This window comes from Corvus hawaiiensis, chromosome 10 (assembly GCF_020740725.1).
Source record: "Corvus hawaiiensis isolate bCorHaw1 chromosome 10, bCorHaw1.pri.cur, whole genome shotgun sequence".
NCBI classification, from domain to species: domain Eukaryota; kingdom Metazoa; phylum Chordata; class Aves; order Passeriformes; family Corvidae; genus Corvus; species Corvus hawaiiensis.
This window is the reverse complement of record NC_063222.1, coordinates 15,281,964-15,299,930: the sequence shown is the minus strand read 5'-3', so window position 1 is coordinate 15,299,930 and position 17,967 is coordinate 15,281,964. Positions and strand designations below refer to the sequence as shown.

The following is a 17,967-nucleotide window of genomic DNA, read 5'->3' as shown; positions in this document are numbered from 1 at the left end:
TTGATTTTGTTTTCCATAGCATTTCTTAATTCATTTATCACTTTCAACCCGTGACTATAATATGTTTCCTTATTGTAATGGGTTTTCATTTAGCACATGGGTTTTCATCTTTTTCATTAGGTCAGCCCACAATAAATCTGTAATTTACTTTTTAAAAGAATAGAGGATTGTACAAATGAAGCGAGTGAATTTACATTAGAGTTCATATTAAAAACAAGAATTAAGCTTGACTACAAGTGCCATGATCTAAAATCCTTCAACCACACACTAAGACTTTTTTAAATAAGCACCTATGAGTAATGCCCTGTAATGAGTACATGTGTATTATGTTAACACTCCTTTTCATTGTGAAAGATAGCAGAAAGTCATCTGGCTTGCCTATGTTGGCAGTTGCCAAGCTGCCAGACCTGAGCTTGGGTGCTGATTGTGCCTGGTGCCAAAAGACTCAAGAGGAGGAGCCAACAGCTGAGATTGCAGGGCAAGTGCTCAAGAGAACCTGTGAGCCCCATTAAAGCAAACATTTAGATGCAAAAGGAACAATTTGGATATAAAAATTATTTGGATACGTCTGCTTGATCAAGCAGCCATTATGCCTGCTGAGGGCTCTTATACATCTCAGTCTCAGGTGGGGTTGATCAAATGTGGGCAGAAGGAGGTTTGGATACAGGATCAGTCAAACCTATGAACCTTTACATTAAGACAGATAGCAGCCACAGCAGTACTGAAGCTAAAACAGAGAAATCACACAGCAGGGAGGCAATGCACAGTAGATTGTGGGGAGCTCTGAAGTATGTGTTCTTCTCTTGACCCCTTTTTTTTTTTTTTTTGCATGTTTTTGATCATTTTTAAAATAGTTGAGAACTGCCAGTTAATGCTGAATCTAGACAAATGGCAGCAGTTCCTTACATGTCTTAGAACCTGTGGGATGATAAGGGTTGCTCTAGGTACAGAAATTTGTGGAAGTAGTTTTGCTGCCATAAGGACTAATTTTTTACTTTTTTTTTCCAGGAAATCTTGGATTGTGGACCACTTTTCATTAGTTGTTCCTTGTGGCTCAATATCACCTTCAGCAAGATCCAAACCACAATTGTGAGTCAATAATTATCTTTCCTTTTTTTCTTTAGAATTGAGCCTTTTTATATTATTTTTAAACTGTTTTATTACTTGTTTCATCAAGTGCACAAAAAGCAAAATATCTTCTTCACTGATACCAGAACATGTGTGCATTTTTATTTTTTGTTGCTATTTCATTTTTCCTATAACACAGAATTACCTGCTTTATAAGGTCGTAATGTCTCTTGCTGTTTTACTTTAAATCACCAGTTTCAGGACAGTCAGAATTTCAGGAAAATTTGTTTTCAAAGTTTCTCCAAAGAAAGGATTTTTCAGCTCAAACTTAATAGGGTAGCCTTGTGCCTAGACGATATCAGCATTTTTTGCTATTAGCGGTTATAAGAAATTTTCTCTTCGTGCAGTGGTACTAGGCTAGCACAGACTACTTTTAGACTTCAGATTACTTTCATTCAGGTACTGGTTGGAAGTATGTGGAACTTTTCACAAACTACAGTGCACTCAGCCTGTTAAAAATGCTGATTTAATCCAGATTTATGGATCACTGCTGTTAAAAACAATTTTCAAAGTATGCCTTTAAAGCCCTCTTATTTCTTAAACCTGTTTTACCTTTCCTTGCACTAAGAATACCAAGACAAACTGATATATTCCCCTTTAGTTAGATTTGGTTCAGGGAATATACACAATATTTCTGCATTTTAATCCTATAACAATTCCCCCAAATTATCTGCATCCATGGAGATCTTTACTTTAGTTCCTGTCAGCCTAAACAAAGAATCCACATCAGTACTTCCATATTTTTGCCCAGGATTTCCCAGACAAAAATATGTGTTCACATACCCTTAAAATATTTGAGGTATGCACAATAAATCCACTACTTTCATAACATGTCAGACATACTTGTGAATGTGCAGAAGAACTGGACACCACATGCTAAGTAGCCGTTATGCCTCCTGGAAAATAGAGATATACTGTGCATGTCAGAACCTCCTGGCAGCGCAATCCAGCACTTTCTGGAGTCATCAGACTTAAGACAGCAACACTGTCACAGAGGTCAGTGAAGCTGCTCTTCCCAGCACTCTTACACTGCTGTATGCTTAGGACAGAGAACATCTCCTCCACCACCGCACACTGCATTGCAGGGCTGAAGAGCGGCAGCAGGAAAACCCCTGGGCAGCTGGAAGCCCCCTGTCAACGCAAGATCACAAGTGTGCAGCCTTACAGCAGTTCCCATAGAAATGATGGAGCTGTGCTGGTCAGAGCAAGGTTAGGATGTGATTCTGCCACTTTTTCTCTCAAGAGAAGACACTGGTCTTTGGAAATGGCTGTTGCTGTAGATCAACAAACAGAACCAACAAAAAGAACACATTTTAGCATAAGGATAATAGCAGGCACATCAAGAAACCCAAGAACAATTTAAGCCAGTGGAAACAAGAAAAGCCAAAATGTCTACATCTAAACATAAGCAATATGGAGGAAGATAATATTTACAACAGAGGTTCAGTTTCTTGTGCATTTTCTGCAATTCCAGATTTCAGGAGACAAGCTCTACTTTGGCAATTTTATTGTATGTGTTTAATTCAAGGTATTAAGAAAGCATGTATGCACTTTAAAAAGTTTACATTCATGTTCTGGAGAAAAAAAAATTTAAAAGAGAAAGAAAAGAGGAAAGAAAGAGAAAAACATAGATAAGATGAAGGTGCTAGAATTGACTCTGTTTATTAATCTCTACATGTGAATGTTGCTGGTGCACTTCTTCAACCTGAACGCACTGACATGTACAGACAATCAGGCACATTGAGCCCAGCAGCAGGGGACAGGGGAAGCAGCTGAGCCAGGGAGGAGACAAATTCGGGGCAGATCTCAGGATGGCAGGGGAGAGTACATCAGGAACAGTGATTTTACATCCTAGGAAGGCTATTTTGTTCTTTCAGGAGACTTCTATGATATAGTCCAAAAATGGGATGTTAGGCATACAAGGTTTAATTGCTGTATTTCAGTCCTCAAAAAAAAGATATGTGCAATGAAAATTTAAAAAAAAAAAACTATGTCCCTTGGTCTCATTGGAGCTATGGTAAAAGTGTATGAAGAATGTAACATATCTTCCTTGTATTAATATACAGTATAAAGAAATAGGTCTAGAGCTCAAGACACAAATGGAGCTTTAGATTAGCTGTCAACAATGTCATATCCATGTTAATAATGCCCTATTCATGCCTGGGGCTGACAGTCTTTCTTATTTTTATTCACAAATTCCATTTAATAACAGCAATAAGTCACTCTAGACAGTGTATTTCTAAGGGATTTCTGCACTTCTCAGGTGGTTAAAGTCACTTGACCTTCAGCCTCATGCCTTAAAAACTCCCTAAGAGATGTGCTAAATTGCCCAGAAATACATTGCCTGTCATGTCTCGTTGGTTAATTAAGGGCCAACCTAGATGGCCTATAAGGACTGCCCTTAAGTAATTACTAATTGATCTCCTACTCAAGAAAAATGAATAAATTCCACAGCAGCCACACTGTCACATGGCATTTACTCAAATTCATATTCCTCCAATAGAGGATGAAAAGCACACAGTACAACCCATAGGGTGGATTTGAGTGCAGAAGAATCTTCAGAGCAGCAAAGCCTCAGTCCCAGAGTTTGTTGTGTCTTACTGGTTGTAGTCACTGCTCTCAGCCCTTCACTTGCATTGAGACAAAATACATTGCTTGAAAATCAGAATTTGAGAGATTAAGAAGTATCTAGTATTTCCCATCTGGATTTAACTACTCTGAAAGATATTTAAACTTTGTTACAAATATCCAGCCAAGGAATCTCAGCAAAACTGTTAAATCATCACCTGATGAAAGCCTACCAAAACAGCCAGAGGAAACACATTTCAAAGCTCTTTTCTGAAGAATGGAGGGGGGATTTATGTTGGTACAGGAGAGGTTCTTGCAGCTTTTTTTAACCCAAAATTTTTATCAGTATTCATGACAGAAACTTCCTGGTATTTTCTGTTTAAAAGAGTCTGAAAACCTCCTGTTATCTTCTTTTTTGATAAGACAATTAGAACGCTTTGAGTTGCATCAGAAATCTGGACAATGTATAGGAGTATATTTTCAGGTATAAGCAATATGAATACAATGCTCTTAAGAAATGTATGGATAACAATAATTATTAGCCTCCTGTCAGCCTCAGTAAGAGCACATTTGTATATTATCCTATCCAGCTAGTTTTCAGATACTGACTTCTCACACCTATATTAGTGGTTTACATGTCGCAAAATTCTCAAAGTAAAAGGGACCCACCTCTGAAATATTTCTCTTGGACTCATTGGATGAAATGAGGACTCATTGGAGTCAAAGATAACATTTCTGTTGACTTCAGTATTAAGGCCAAGATTTTAGTCCTGCAGACATGAAGAGTATAAAACGATACAAAATTTGGGAGACAGTCTGGTACATGATAACATATGGTACAGGAGGATAAGTCAATGTTTTTAGTGCCTCATTTGAAAAGCTGCAGTGGTTCCATGCTTCAGCTGATGCTTTGTTCAGGGCTCTCCCCACTCCCCTAAAACCACATTAGGGGAAGAGCAGCATTTACCCTGATTGCATAGAAACAGGGACTCTGAAATCTGGAAACACACTGATCACTGCGGGGGTACAAACACCACTGGCATAATGCTAGGAATCACATTAAGATACCTGTCTCACCTATTAAATGCTTAACTGCTTTATCTTCCATACCTTTTAATCTGTTAAATGTTGTGGAATCAGTGTATGTAAAACTGTAAATGTTATGGGTAGCTGGGACATGTGACATAAATATACCTTCTAGTCATTATGATTACATAACTGATTGCTGGTATTTGACTCAATGTACTGTACTGATTGTTTTAAGATATAAAGAGATTGATAAATTAAATAAAAGAAACACGCATTCCTGAAGCTTGTTTGAAACAGAGATAAACAGCGAGCTAGGAAGGGCTGCTTCCCCCATCTGGATAAAACCAAAGGGCTGAAAAGCACAGTCAAATCCAACAACTGCCCTTTCAATCAGTCCCCTGGTACTTTGTGTAAAAAATTACATCCTGGCCTATTTCTGCGGTTGATGCAATTCTGGAATAATATGTTTGATTAAGATGGCTACTGACAAGATGTGTAAACACATGCAATGTAAGCTAATTTTTGTGATATAACATTTTTACAGTTACTCACAGGCAGCAATAAACTGGCATTTCTAGTGTGGGGGGGTTTCAGAACCTTGGAGCTCAACTAGATGTTTATGAAGTCAAATTCATCTTCAACAAACATCAATATTTATGCAGCCTTTCAGTGTAGCAGTAAAACATATTCCTTTAAAAATAAGGGAATAAAAATAGTGATAATTCTGATTCCTGGATGTGCCTAGTTTCTTGAAACTGAAAAGGCCTTTGCTGTCATCACATTCTGCAATGATTTCTGTGTTTTTCTATAACATTTTTCTCCCTACACATGTGGGTTTTATATCCTCTTCATGTTGGTATAGCATGAAGTCTTATGTGGAATTTAGAGGATCTGAACTAAATGTAGCTAAAAGGAACTTTTGGATGAACTGCCTGGATTTGTTCAGATCTGTTAAAGTAATGGGGGAAAGCACAAAAGGATAAAGAAAAGAAAGGCCTTAATCTTTGTTCCATGAGTGATAAAGCAGCATCACATGGGTGAAAATTGGCCTGACCTTCACCCACATGATGCTGCTTCTGCCTCAGCCACTCTTTCTTTGCTCTGATTAAGTGAAGATAGCCTCTTTCTCTGCAAGGAAAAGTCAAAGAACAAAAAGAAAAAAAATTCTGTCTTAACTATAAAAGGTTTATTTTTTTAATCACAGTTGGGCTCATACAAGCCAGTTTCTAATCTTATTTTTTTAAGCTAAAAAAGTGCCTTTTTAGAATTTCTTTGGCTCGGTTTCTTTAGCCCCCCCTTCGAACCTCAGGGCCTAGATCTTAACTTGCTTCCCTTGGATGTGCTTTGTTGCTCATCTTCACTTTTACATGATAGCTGTTTGACTTAAATGGGTTGTTCGCCAAAGGATTGCCCCTTGGGGAATGGAAAAACTGGAGGGAGGGAGAGGAAAAGCAGTACTCAGCTGGTTTAAATGGCACGTACAGTATATCTATTGGCAGGGTATTGCCAATGCTCCAAGGAAACTTTCAGTGCTCAGCTTTTACCACTGAATATTAGACACCGAGACATGATTTTATGCATCAGGTTATCCATGTTCATTACAGACTAAAAAATTTACTGCGACACTGTTGTCAAACAGTTCCTGTGACTAATATTTTTAACAGCAGGATATTTAAAATTTGACAAGGATATAATAATTCATTGTCCAGATAGTCAACATGCTTGGAGAGCTGCTAATGCCTTCAAAGGTTTCAAGGGGGCACATTGAAATTAGTCTCCTTAGCAATGTGTGCTACATAAATATTTTTGTTACAGTATTGCAACAGGATCAAAACTAAAACTAAAAGTATTTTTAATTGGATGGTAATTACTAAAAATCACTTAAAGTCATGATTATGTCAGCATATGTACCTATGAATTTATGTGGCTGAGATCCAGTGAATTATTGGCTAAGTCCACGGTCCAGCTTCAATTTGCACTGGTCATTCTTTCCCTCAGGAGCTAAGAATTTATGATGCTGTGCAACATAATGGAATGTCATTGTAATGTGCAATGTCTGTTATTGTATTACGTATCTGAGGTAGGGAATGAGAAAAGACCTCCCCAGCTTACCTACAGCAGACATCAGACAGCTTTTAGTTGGAAACACTGTATATTACTTAGATATGCTGTACTATGAAATGGCAAGTTACTTTATAAGTGCACAGTAGTGTCTACAATTGAAATCAGACATACTGATACAAGCATGCTCTGTGTAAGTGCAGTGTGACTACCACTGATTAATTAGTGTTGGAAACAACAAACACCAACTATCTCTGTTTAGAAATTTTGCAGCAGGAATGATTTATGAGAACATTCTTAAAATAATACTGATTCTAATTTTGATATGTGAATACACTGACTCTAACAACATTTCTTCTTCTTTGGCAGTGTTTTCAGAAGCATCAGCATGAGTCGTTTTCTGGCCTGGACAGACATTGTCTAGCTATATGTCCTCACATGCACAGCTGAATCAATTGTTTTTTAGTGATATAACTGAGATTCACAAGGCCTAGTTCTTGTGTGTTGTAGTACTGGTCACACCATCTAAGAATATGTTTCCATTTGTTTTCCCAAATAAATTGCACCATTGTGCCCACAGAGTGCCACACAAAATGTTGTGGTTGTAAAAATGTTCAGCAACAGTTAGGGTTTGGATGCTGATTCAAAGCCCATTGAAGTTAATGAAAAGACTCCTATTGATTTCAATGTGCTTTGGCTCAATCACTTGATTCTTTGTTTAGAACTTCTAATGATTATTTAGTGGAAGAGGCAATACTGTGAGCTTTTGGTGCTGAAGTACTCTTGCTAAAAATAAAATTATAAGGAAAGAATCTTTTAGGGGGAAAATTATAATTTGTATAGCACATTTAAGTTAGCTATTTAACACACATAATCATCCACACATACACATTTATGAACACTTATGGGGATTCATAAATGCTTCCATAGTACATACTAACACACACACAGAGCCTTCATAGTCATACAAATCATACTAAGAATTCAAGGTACTGACACACGGGAGAGTCCAGTGATATCCAGGGTATCTGCAACACCCACTGGCAAATGCATCAGAGAGTCTGTAGAGCCCTATTTTCCTCTGAATTGGCAATAGGAGGCTGGTGACACCCCCAGGCCTTGCCAGATGGCATCAGGGTCCTGGTTTGGGGCAACTTGAAGGCAGCCCTTAGCCTCAGCAGTTAATTACCAACAACACATTATCTAAATTCCGTGTATTTTCTCCATAATCATTCTACAGAACTGTTTTTAAGCTCAGAATTTGACAAACCATCTGGTTTTAATTTTATGGCTTGAATCATTATTTCATTAACAAGAGGACAGCATTCATGATGACATATAAAATATTGACGCAATAAGCTAAATTTAAAACGATGGAACATACTGAAAACCACATTAAAAAAACAAGAATGTGTTTTTATTTAAACCACTAAAAATACTTTAAAATACATTTTTGATTGAATTGTCTGGTTCTTTTAGTGTTTCTCAGTGCTAAGGGTTGCTTTCACACACCCATAAAAGCTCACATTGTGCATATATGGTACCACCCTCATCACTAAGGAGGCAAAGTAATTTGGTAAATTCACCTGCTTGTTAGTAGCTATTGACAGGACTAATCTGCAGCCTTCCTTATCATCATAAGATAATGACATCCAGTACTTTTTTAATTTAAAATAATCTGAGCCAGCCATCGTATTTTACTGAAAATGCACGTTTCTACGTATTAAATTGCTTTCCATACAGCTTGTTTTGTATGACTTTTTCAGTTCATGGCAGCTGCCTTAAACAAGTTTGAAAGGCTCCATTATGGTTTTTTAGGTCAAAAATAGCTTTTTTTAAAGTGCCAAAGTACTTAGTTACAGTGAATTGGTAACACAATATCCACACCATAATATGCATATTGTGCATGACAAAAGGCGAATAATTTGTAATCCCCATTTAAAATAAAAGCATAAATACCTACTGTATTCAGCAAATCTGAAATATTCTACCAGTACATAGTTAAAAGAAACTCAATGTGTTCATGTGAAAGACTACAATATTCTGTACTTTTTTTGTGCAACTTCCTGAAAATTTATAGCTCTTTTTTAATTTTGGGGGTTTTCCCACTTCATTATTAACATGGATTCAATATTGAAATGTAGTTTAGGAAGTTCACAAATGAAAATCTATGTGCAAATAACAGGAATGAAGGCAGGAGAATCTATATTAAGTGTATGCCACGTGTAATCCCCAGTGCAACAGAAGTTCAGATCAGAAAGGTGTCTCATCCCTCTTGGAGGGCCCATTTCAGGCTCTGTCATTCACACTAGGAGTGTGCTAGTGACTGCTGTAGCTGCACTGTATGTCCACAGTCCTCTAGTGCTTCATACAGTCCTTACTTGCCAGAGATTTACTCACTCCGCCTGGTGTTTCTCACAGATTTTTGCTGATAATATATAAATACCATCCTTCCTTCTTATTACATTTGTTTAGTGATCCACATGCAGTATACATAATAGAGGGACCTGCATTCATTTGCAAAGCCTGAAGATATTGTTCATTATGTTTTATGTGCCAGAATGGATAAAAATTATTCACAGAAGGGTGCATGTTTAAACTGGCAAAGAAAGATGATTGACATCTACCATAAGTACTTTTGTCAAAGCTTTGGCATGTTATCAGTTTGCAAAGCTATTCTAATGAACACAGTCCATACTCACCAGATGTGCTATCAAGAATATGCCAGATACTTGCAAAATTCTGCTGCAGCCTTAATGCCAAATGTGTATGACACAAACAAGTCAGGCTACAAGTTCTGCTAGAAAAATTTGATTGGATAAAGAGTTGAGCCTAAAGGGTCAACGAATGTAAATAATTCTAGGCAGGAGCCTACCCTCCTGGGTAATTTCACTAAATGTGGATTATTATCTCTGTGCTCAAACACTAAATTGCCTTGGATAAATTTGCAACTTTAATACTGATGCAGGCAGAAGTAGAAAATGCTTAATTAAAATAAGGCTTTATATCTGTATCTCAGAAATTTAAAAACTACATTGTTTAATATTCCTGTTTGTTTATCCTTTTATTCCCAAGTGGCCGTTGCTAGCTCACAAGCGTTATTGTTTACATAGGGTAAAAGAACAAGAACTAAAACAAAGTCTGTCACAAAAAACATATGAGAGAGGATTTAATTCTTTCAGGCTTTCAAGATACCAAGAGCTTGGCAGAGGTTTTCAGCAAAGCCTTTTAGCCCCAGTTTTGAAACAAGTATGTACATAGTGCTTTCCAAATTACCCAGCACATGGCAGGCCTGTGCTTAAGGCTGAGTTCACATCTCCTGTGACTTTCTGAAGTCTGCACAGCAATAGAAGATATTGGTGAAAGAGATCTTGGCTTCTCCTGTGACTTTTTCAAGTATTCCCTAGCCACTCATCATTCAGATATGCATTTATGACCTTCTAAGGTTCTAAGTGTAAAACACCAAATAAATTATTTTAATTAAGTAATTAATATCAAATATTTTGTTAAAGTTTAATTCTTTTGGGGGCTGTTGGGACTTATATGTTAAAAAAAAATCAGACTTTTGTTTGTCTTTTTTCCAGGAAGCAGGTAACATATACTTGTGGATTCAGGTAAGAGCTGTTACACAAACTGGAGATATTTTTATTTCATTTCCTTGAGAATCTACTCTAAAATTCTGAAAATTTGAACTAGATTACCATTACTTTCTTATCAACCTCCCACCAACCATCCACATGCAGATTTTAGATAACTGCTTGAACAATCTTGAAAATTGGCCCAAGAAAATATATGTTTATTTAGTGATATTTGTTGCAATGATTCCTCCACACTGTCCCTTGCAAAGTGAAGCTAAAGAAGACCATGATTTTTGTAATGGAGCCTGTACATCTGCCAAAACACTCATTAAAAGTTTCCTTATTCCTTCTCTGAAATTAGGACAATTCCCCACATCCATGGGGTATGAATTCATGCTGTAGGTGTCTAAAAGCACTATTTGTGCTTGCATTAAAATATCCACTGCCAGTAATTTCAGGACTGCCCAGATGCTCCCAGTCATGTGGCAGAGTTAATATTTGGCTGGTGTCTTCCCACTTGTCCTTGCCATGGGAGGGACATCCTCCCTTATGGCCTGGGAGGCTCAGTGACAGCACTTCCACCAGCTTCATGTCTTCCCACTAGTTCTCTCTCGGAGTTACTGTGCATTCATACAGAATAATACTTTCCGAGTGTAATAAGACACCCCAGGTCTATTAGGATGTGTGTCAAAATTACAAACACGAAGGTTGGTATATATGCATGCTAATCATTTCTAGTTATGCATGAAGTTAATTTACAAAAGAAGATTTACATTATTTTAATGGCATTCTCTACAAATAATATTCAATTATTTCAGTTTGGTTTTGATGCCTTTTTATGTTTTGCTTGTTTGGAGATATGTATTAATTTGCTTTATCAATAATATGAAAAATTAATGGAGCTCTTATTAAGGTTAAAAGCACCTCAGAGAAGTCATCACTTGTCAGCTCTGCTTTATTACTATGATTACAACAAAGTAGCATTGTTATCCCTTGGCAAAATAGCTACTTCCTTTTCCCTGGCAGGTTTCAGGTTGCTCTCCTGCTTTTGCTCCTGGAGAGGAACATTTGGAGCTGTCCTTTAGAGCTGCATGGATGTACCTGCAGAGCAGCACAGAGGAATGGAATCCATGTGTCCTCTGTGCCTGGCATACTTGGGTCTTCCCAGCCTCCTCCTCATGCCCTGGGCACACAGACACTCAAACTCTGCCAGCTCCTGCAGCTCTGCTCCCCCAGCATGAGCCTGCAAGGCGCCCACCTCCTACGTCTCTCCTTCCCTGGCATGGGACACCACCAACCCTAGCTGTCCTTGGCCCTATCTCTTCCTGAGCTCAGCTGGACTCAGTTCACTGGCCTAAAACATAAATCTCAAAATTTTTCCTTTATGAGATCCACCCATTCAGATTTCATGAAGGTGATTTTCCTGTTGATATCTGAAGACGAATGGCAGAATAATACCCATTTGAATTATAAGTAGACAGCAGCATCAGATCAGATGGGTAGTGAGAAGAGACTGAAAAAAAATGATGACAGGGCACTTTTTATAAAGTTCTGATCCAGTGAAGAGGGTCTCTCTCTGGTTAATGCAATTTAGTGATAATTCTTTGGAAAGGAGAAAGGACTCTTTCACAGCTGTATCAACAATATCCACTCTCTTAAAAAAAAAAGCCAGCAGCTGACTTTACATGTCAAGCATCGCATATTTGGCTATGAAAGCAAAGCAAAAGCCATGCTGGCCAATAGCACAGACTTGGAATGATGCCACTGAAAAGTTGGTCTGTAAACTGATGCTACCTTATTTCTTGAATTCTAAGAGGGCTTGCTGAGATTTAATGGCAATGCAGAACTACCGCATTCCTCATAGATATTTCTTTTCTTGTTACATGAGATCCATGCATGAAGTGAAAAAGAGCAAATGAACATCAGGTTTACATCACCACTGATATGTGAATGATTGATCACCCATTAAATCACATACAGAGCCAGTAACAGCACACGGGGTAGTGTTAAAGCAAAATGTTTGATATTCTGTACTCTAATTAAACATGGAAATAATACGATGCAGTCTGTATTGTAAATGTTATTGCAGATTATAGACCTAGAGGAGAGGTGTTATGCCACCTTTATAGCCTCCAGTTCCTAGAGACTGTGACTTAGAGCTGCCTCAGGGCTGCCCTAAATTACACCAGTTGGTAATGACTCCCAAAGGGCTGCTATGCATCCAGTGGTTGCTGGAGTGTAAAGTACTTTGGCTATGCCAGCAGCCCATCATTTCACAATGGAGGCTGAGAGCAGCTGGCATAGTGCTTGGAGGAAATCCCCAAGTAGTGGTTTAAGACATTTTTCTAACACTTTTTGTCATGAGAGTGATATAAAATAAAGGCCAGATTTCACAAACACACAGGGGTTTTTTCATTTTTATTTAAGCATCTGTAGTTGTGGTTTGATAAACTTGGAGATGATGGTTTCTATAGGATTTCAGAGCAGGTACTGCTTCAGCTTGGCACTATTCCAGATCTCTGTTCTGGCCCCAATTCCCTTCCTGTGCAGTATACCACCACTGGCTGTCAAAGGCATATTCCTGATTTACATCTGTGTTAGCAAAGCAGAACTGAATATCCCCTTGTATATAGAAGTTTTTCAGTTCAGGCCTCTATTCCAGCCTCCACTGGAGCTGGCAGAGACACCAGTTTGCATATACAGAAAATCCTTTGAGTACATATCTCTGTAGCTCATTCAAAAGCTCTGCCAATTCAGGCAGAGGGAGTGATGGGTGCAGTTTTTTCTGTACATGTGTGGGCTGGGCCAACCATTCTTACACAAATATCTCAAAAGGTCAGCTATGAAATTATTACTTAATATTGGCAGTTTGGGGGGTTGAATTTTCGTCTATCTTTGAGATGTTCTTAAGTGAACATCCTGAAGACAGTAACTGTCTGCTGGCAGCAGAAACTCATGACTCTCAAATTAAGGTAATGCAGTGCAAAACTCAACAGATGACAGTGTTTTCTAACCTCTGAGGCAAAAGGCCACCACTTATGATCTTACTAACTCTTCTATGAAACACAGGGAAAAATAAAGTAATTTTATAGCAGAGATACACACAGCAGAGAAAAGTAAAAACCCTGTGGGAAGCTACCCAGGGAGAGGTAATTACCGGTTCTGTAAACTAAAGGTACCTTTAAAAAAATGTTCGTAAGCCCAAATAACATCAAGGAGAAAAATGATCTTATGAAATGTTCCTGGATGTGAAGTCATAAAGGACTGACTTTCAACTTAAGTGGAGAAAGGTGAGTGTGCATGCAAGGACTGTACTGTAACCTTCCTAAAAGGAAGCAAAATATACCATCCCCTTCTCTTCCACCAAGTCTCCGCTTTGAGCTAGTGCTGGCTGGCAGGTCTGCACAGGGTGGCAAAGGGTCAAAAGGAGGATGAATGAAAGAAGCTAATACCTCATTTTCTCCGTTCCCTACTTGTACGTCCTCTGTGCAAGGAGGAGATGGTCTAAAACTTCTCTTCCTGGAAGGTTCAGAAAGCTGTGAGAAAACTTCTTTAGTGCCCTGTACATATTCACAGATAGACACATGATTTCCCAAAAGAAATTGAGGAAAGTGGATCAGAAAATCATAGAATTAATCACACTATAACAGTCAGAAAGGGGGATCATCTAGCCCATCATTTTGCCTGAAGGCAGGATTGATTTCAGCTAAGGAAATTCTGATAATCTCCTGTCATTCTATTTGTTTAATTATAAAATGATTTTTAATATTAGTAGTACCTGTTACTATCCTCTAAGCAAACCACTTGGTGCTTAGCTACTATTTCTGCAACCTGAATGACATCATTATATTAGAATTAATGTAGGCCGAATATTAGGGGTCTGCCACAGTCTTAATATGTTTCATTTTTCACTAGATCCTCTCTGAAGCTTGGAAAGAAGCCTAACCAAACTTAAATGGCTTGTACCCTATATATCAAAGGATCCTGGCCAAAATTTCTGTTCACTTTAACAATGTATATTTGGCATAAATCCTTGGAAGGCCAATATTTTATTCCACATTTCCAACAAAGCTGGAATACAGTACCTAAGGACAGGAAACTCTTTTGCTGGGATGTAAAACCTACAGATTTTTCTCTCCTGTGTACTTTCAGAACTTGCTCTTGAAGGCAGAAAGGCTGAGATGGACAAATACGTAATTAAAGAGAGCTAAAGCAGGAACAATAATGAACAAATGCCATTATTTTTACAATAATTCTTGGGGGAAGCTAAGGTAGAGATGTAGAAAGTCAGTTACAGTGATGCACTTTACTTAGCATGGGTTCATGCAGTGCAAAGAGCTTAATGTCTGCAGCTGAGCTGGGCCTAATGGGCAGCAGTTGTTATCTGTGGAAATGGAGTCTGAGAGGCAGCCTGGCTATTGTACCTATCTGTGATAGCTAGTGGGATTCGCAACATGCTCGTGACCTTTTCTTACTTGTTTTGCTTAATTTTTATCAAAAAAAAGTGCCATCATCTGACTGGGCATCCCAGCCCCAAATTTTGCAGTCTGAGCCCATTGGTGAGGGTTTAGTGAGAAGGAGGGAGAAGAGGGGGAGTCTACAAAATAAATCTGGGGCTGCAGACAGAGGGAAGCCGCTGGAAGACCTGTGCACCTGACCAGCATCCACATTTTTATAATACTTTTATATAACTTTTATACATCTATGTATCCATATGTACATGCAGCTCCTTCTACACTTTTCTTATTTCTCTCCCAAATAACCAGAAACTCCTGTAAATCTTCTAACAGGCTAGCAGACCTTTGCACGCTGCTCTACACCACACAGACTGAAAACTCTTTTCCACTCTGTCTCACAGCAGTCCCACAGGTACTGAAAAAGTCCTGCAGTCAAATCCAAATGAGAATAACCCCACCAGTGCACCACCAACCACTTTATGTCCTGCCAGTTTTGCAGACTGGTTTATAGTTGATAACCCCCAGCAACTTCATGGCCCTTTTAGGACACCAAGCATAGGAAAGAAGATTTTGCTCTTACCAGAATTAGGGACTCCCAGGCCTCTGTCCTGTCTGAGAAGGCTTTAAAGTAGGAAAGAAGGTTCCCTGTATTTTCCTGCCCCACATACAAAGGCAGGAATATAAACTTACCTCTATGGAGGCAAGGAGTTTTAAGAATTTCTCTCTTGAAAAAAGCATTCAACTTAGAAGTAATGTGAAACCTATCATATAAATCATCATAAACTGGCAATTTCTTAAGAAAAACAATTATTTACCTGATCTAAATTGATTCCATTTAATAAGAATCTCATTTATTATTTATATGCTTTATAAAGCTCCTGGCACGTGAGGAAGTTGAGTAACTAAGTAAGGAAGTTCATACAGCAAAAACTTATTACCTGTTATTGCTGTTCCTTGACTATTTTGATGTTTGCATGCTGTGTATATTTACACAAAAAGTCAGTGTCTCCTACATGATGATGTGAATTTAACAGAAATGTTGCTGGTATCATTTTTATTGTACAGCAAAATACTGCTCTGCAAGGTTTAAGTATGGATTGTTGGTAAGAATGAAGTCACAATTACCAATACTACATGGAGCTGCAACAGAAATACAGTGGCCTGTTTTTCTAGATCCTGACAAGGCTTTGATAAAATGTGAAAAGAAATACAATTTTATTCCAGACCATGTAGAACCAAGGCATTGTTTACCATTTTTCCCCTTTTTTTTCTTTTTAATTTTGGCTTTCTTAGCAAACAAGATCAGCTTCAATCTTAGGTCACATTTGACATTCCAATTGCATGGGTGTCTTTGCTTAAATGCAGAGTATTTTTCAGTGAAGTTCAGCTCTATTTAACAGGTGAAAGTGGATTCTAAAGGTTGAAGCTCTCCCAACAAAACTCAGAAGAGCAGCAATTTAATGATATTCAGCCAAATGAAATACCTCCACTAGGCTGAATCCTGGCATAGGTGAGCAGGACGGCAGGAGCAGAATCCGGGAGGCAAATCTGGAGTCTTGGGGCTACAGAGAACCCTTTTTCAACAGCACAAGTAGACAGATTTTAATTGGATTGGTTGTTTCCTCCAGGAAGGAAGATCTGTGTTTGAGATTGCTCATTTGGGGGGAGGAGGGGAAGGGAGGCGGAGCAGACACAGGATGCAACATTTTGGGGGTATAGTGGGAAAAAGTGTTTGCCAATCTTAGCAAAGGAAAGATGCTGCTTATTTTCCCAAGTGTCCTGCAAAAGGATACTTGAAAAGTGTAATAATTTTTGACAAATTGTCAGAATCTCTGAGGTGGCTCTGATGCTGTCAGAGCATTATTCTCTCACCTCACACAAAGCTTTTCAACTCCTCCTATTTTAACAATCCTAACAAGAAAAAATCATCAGATATTCTTTTGCTATTTTAAATGGCTATTGTTCCACTGTATTTAATCCTTAAGGAACCAGAAGGGACACATTGCATTGAAAAATGTTCGTTTGACCCTTTGTAAACAGCAACTTGAAGCATTTTAACAGGCTCTTCAAACTGTTTGGGCAGAAATAAAGAAGCATCTGGTTTGTAGCACACTTTCATATTGTATTGTTATGTTGATAGCTTAAGTTCTTTGCTGTGCATTGTTATTTATGACAACTGAATATAGAACATTTTTGATTCAACAAAGTCCTTTCATTCTACAGCATGGGAATAAGGCAATCAAAGCTGAGGTGACTTGACTGATTTCATTTAGAAGGTGGATTCCAGCAGGCCTATTAGTGTTGGAGAAGGGAGGGGGAAGGAAAGGATAGAGCAGGTAACTAGGGGATACAAATTAAAAAGGGTGAGAAATCTGGGAAAGAATCCTGCTGATGGTACAGACTATATGAGAAATTTCCACGTCACTAAAGCCATGGGAAGAAATTGCAAGAATCTGTCCAAACAAAAAGGCAAGAATTCTACATAGATGTTTCTGTTCTTTTATTTTTTTTTTTTTTAACTGGGAAACTTGCAAGAAGACCTAGATGCTTCAACCCTCTTGTCCCCTAAGGATGATGGGTTAAAAACTACACACTTTTTTAAAAATATTTTCATTGTGTCTTCTGTACTATATCAGAGTTAAGCAGCAAACCAAATGATGCATGTTATAAATGTAAAATGAGTCAAATGCCAAAGTAACAGTGGAAAATAAATAACCAAAAATAATGTGGGGTTATACCAGTAGTAGCAGAACTGTCCCATGTCTAAAAAACTTCCTAAAAAGGCTTTTCAGGACACTGTTTTCACCAGATATTACCTATATATTAAATATATATCTATAAATTTAATAATATAGAATTATCAAAAATACATCAACCCAAGTATTAAATATATACATAAATTAATCAAACCCTTAATGTTGATATTACAGTAAATGTAAAAAATGGAACAATGAACTGCTTAAGAGCAAAGTTTATGATTTTTAAAGACAAATTAAAAGCCTCTATTTGCTTAGAAGGGAGTGCAGGAAAAGTAATCAGGTTCTAAGGAAATCTGTTTTCGATATATTCCAGTGAGGCTTTAAGGGACAGGAACAGGTTTAGAAACTCTAATAAGCATTGCACATTTCCAAAGCAGCCAAGGAAGG

At 38.0% G+C, this 17,967-nt stretch overlaps 1 long non-coding RNA gene across 2 annotated transcripts in view; it reads left to right on the top strand.

Moving 5' to 3' along the window:
* The window catches only part of LOC125330964, an 88,557-nt gene that overhangs the window by 66,508 nt on the left and 4,082 nt on the right, over positions 1–17,967 (top strand). The window contains exons 4-5 of one of the 2 annotated variants that reach the window (XR_007205792.1): positions 1,009–1,089; positions 10,371–10,400. This is a non-coding gene — a long non-coding RNA (uncharacterized LOC125330964). Of the gene's footprint in view, positions 1–1,008; positions 1,090–7,155; positions 10,279–10,370; positions 10,401–17,967 lie in introns of those variants that run through there. The other variant, XR_007205794.1, reaches the window with a different exon arrangement.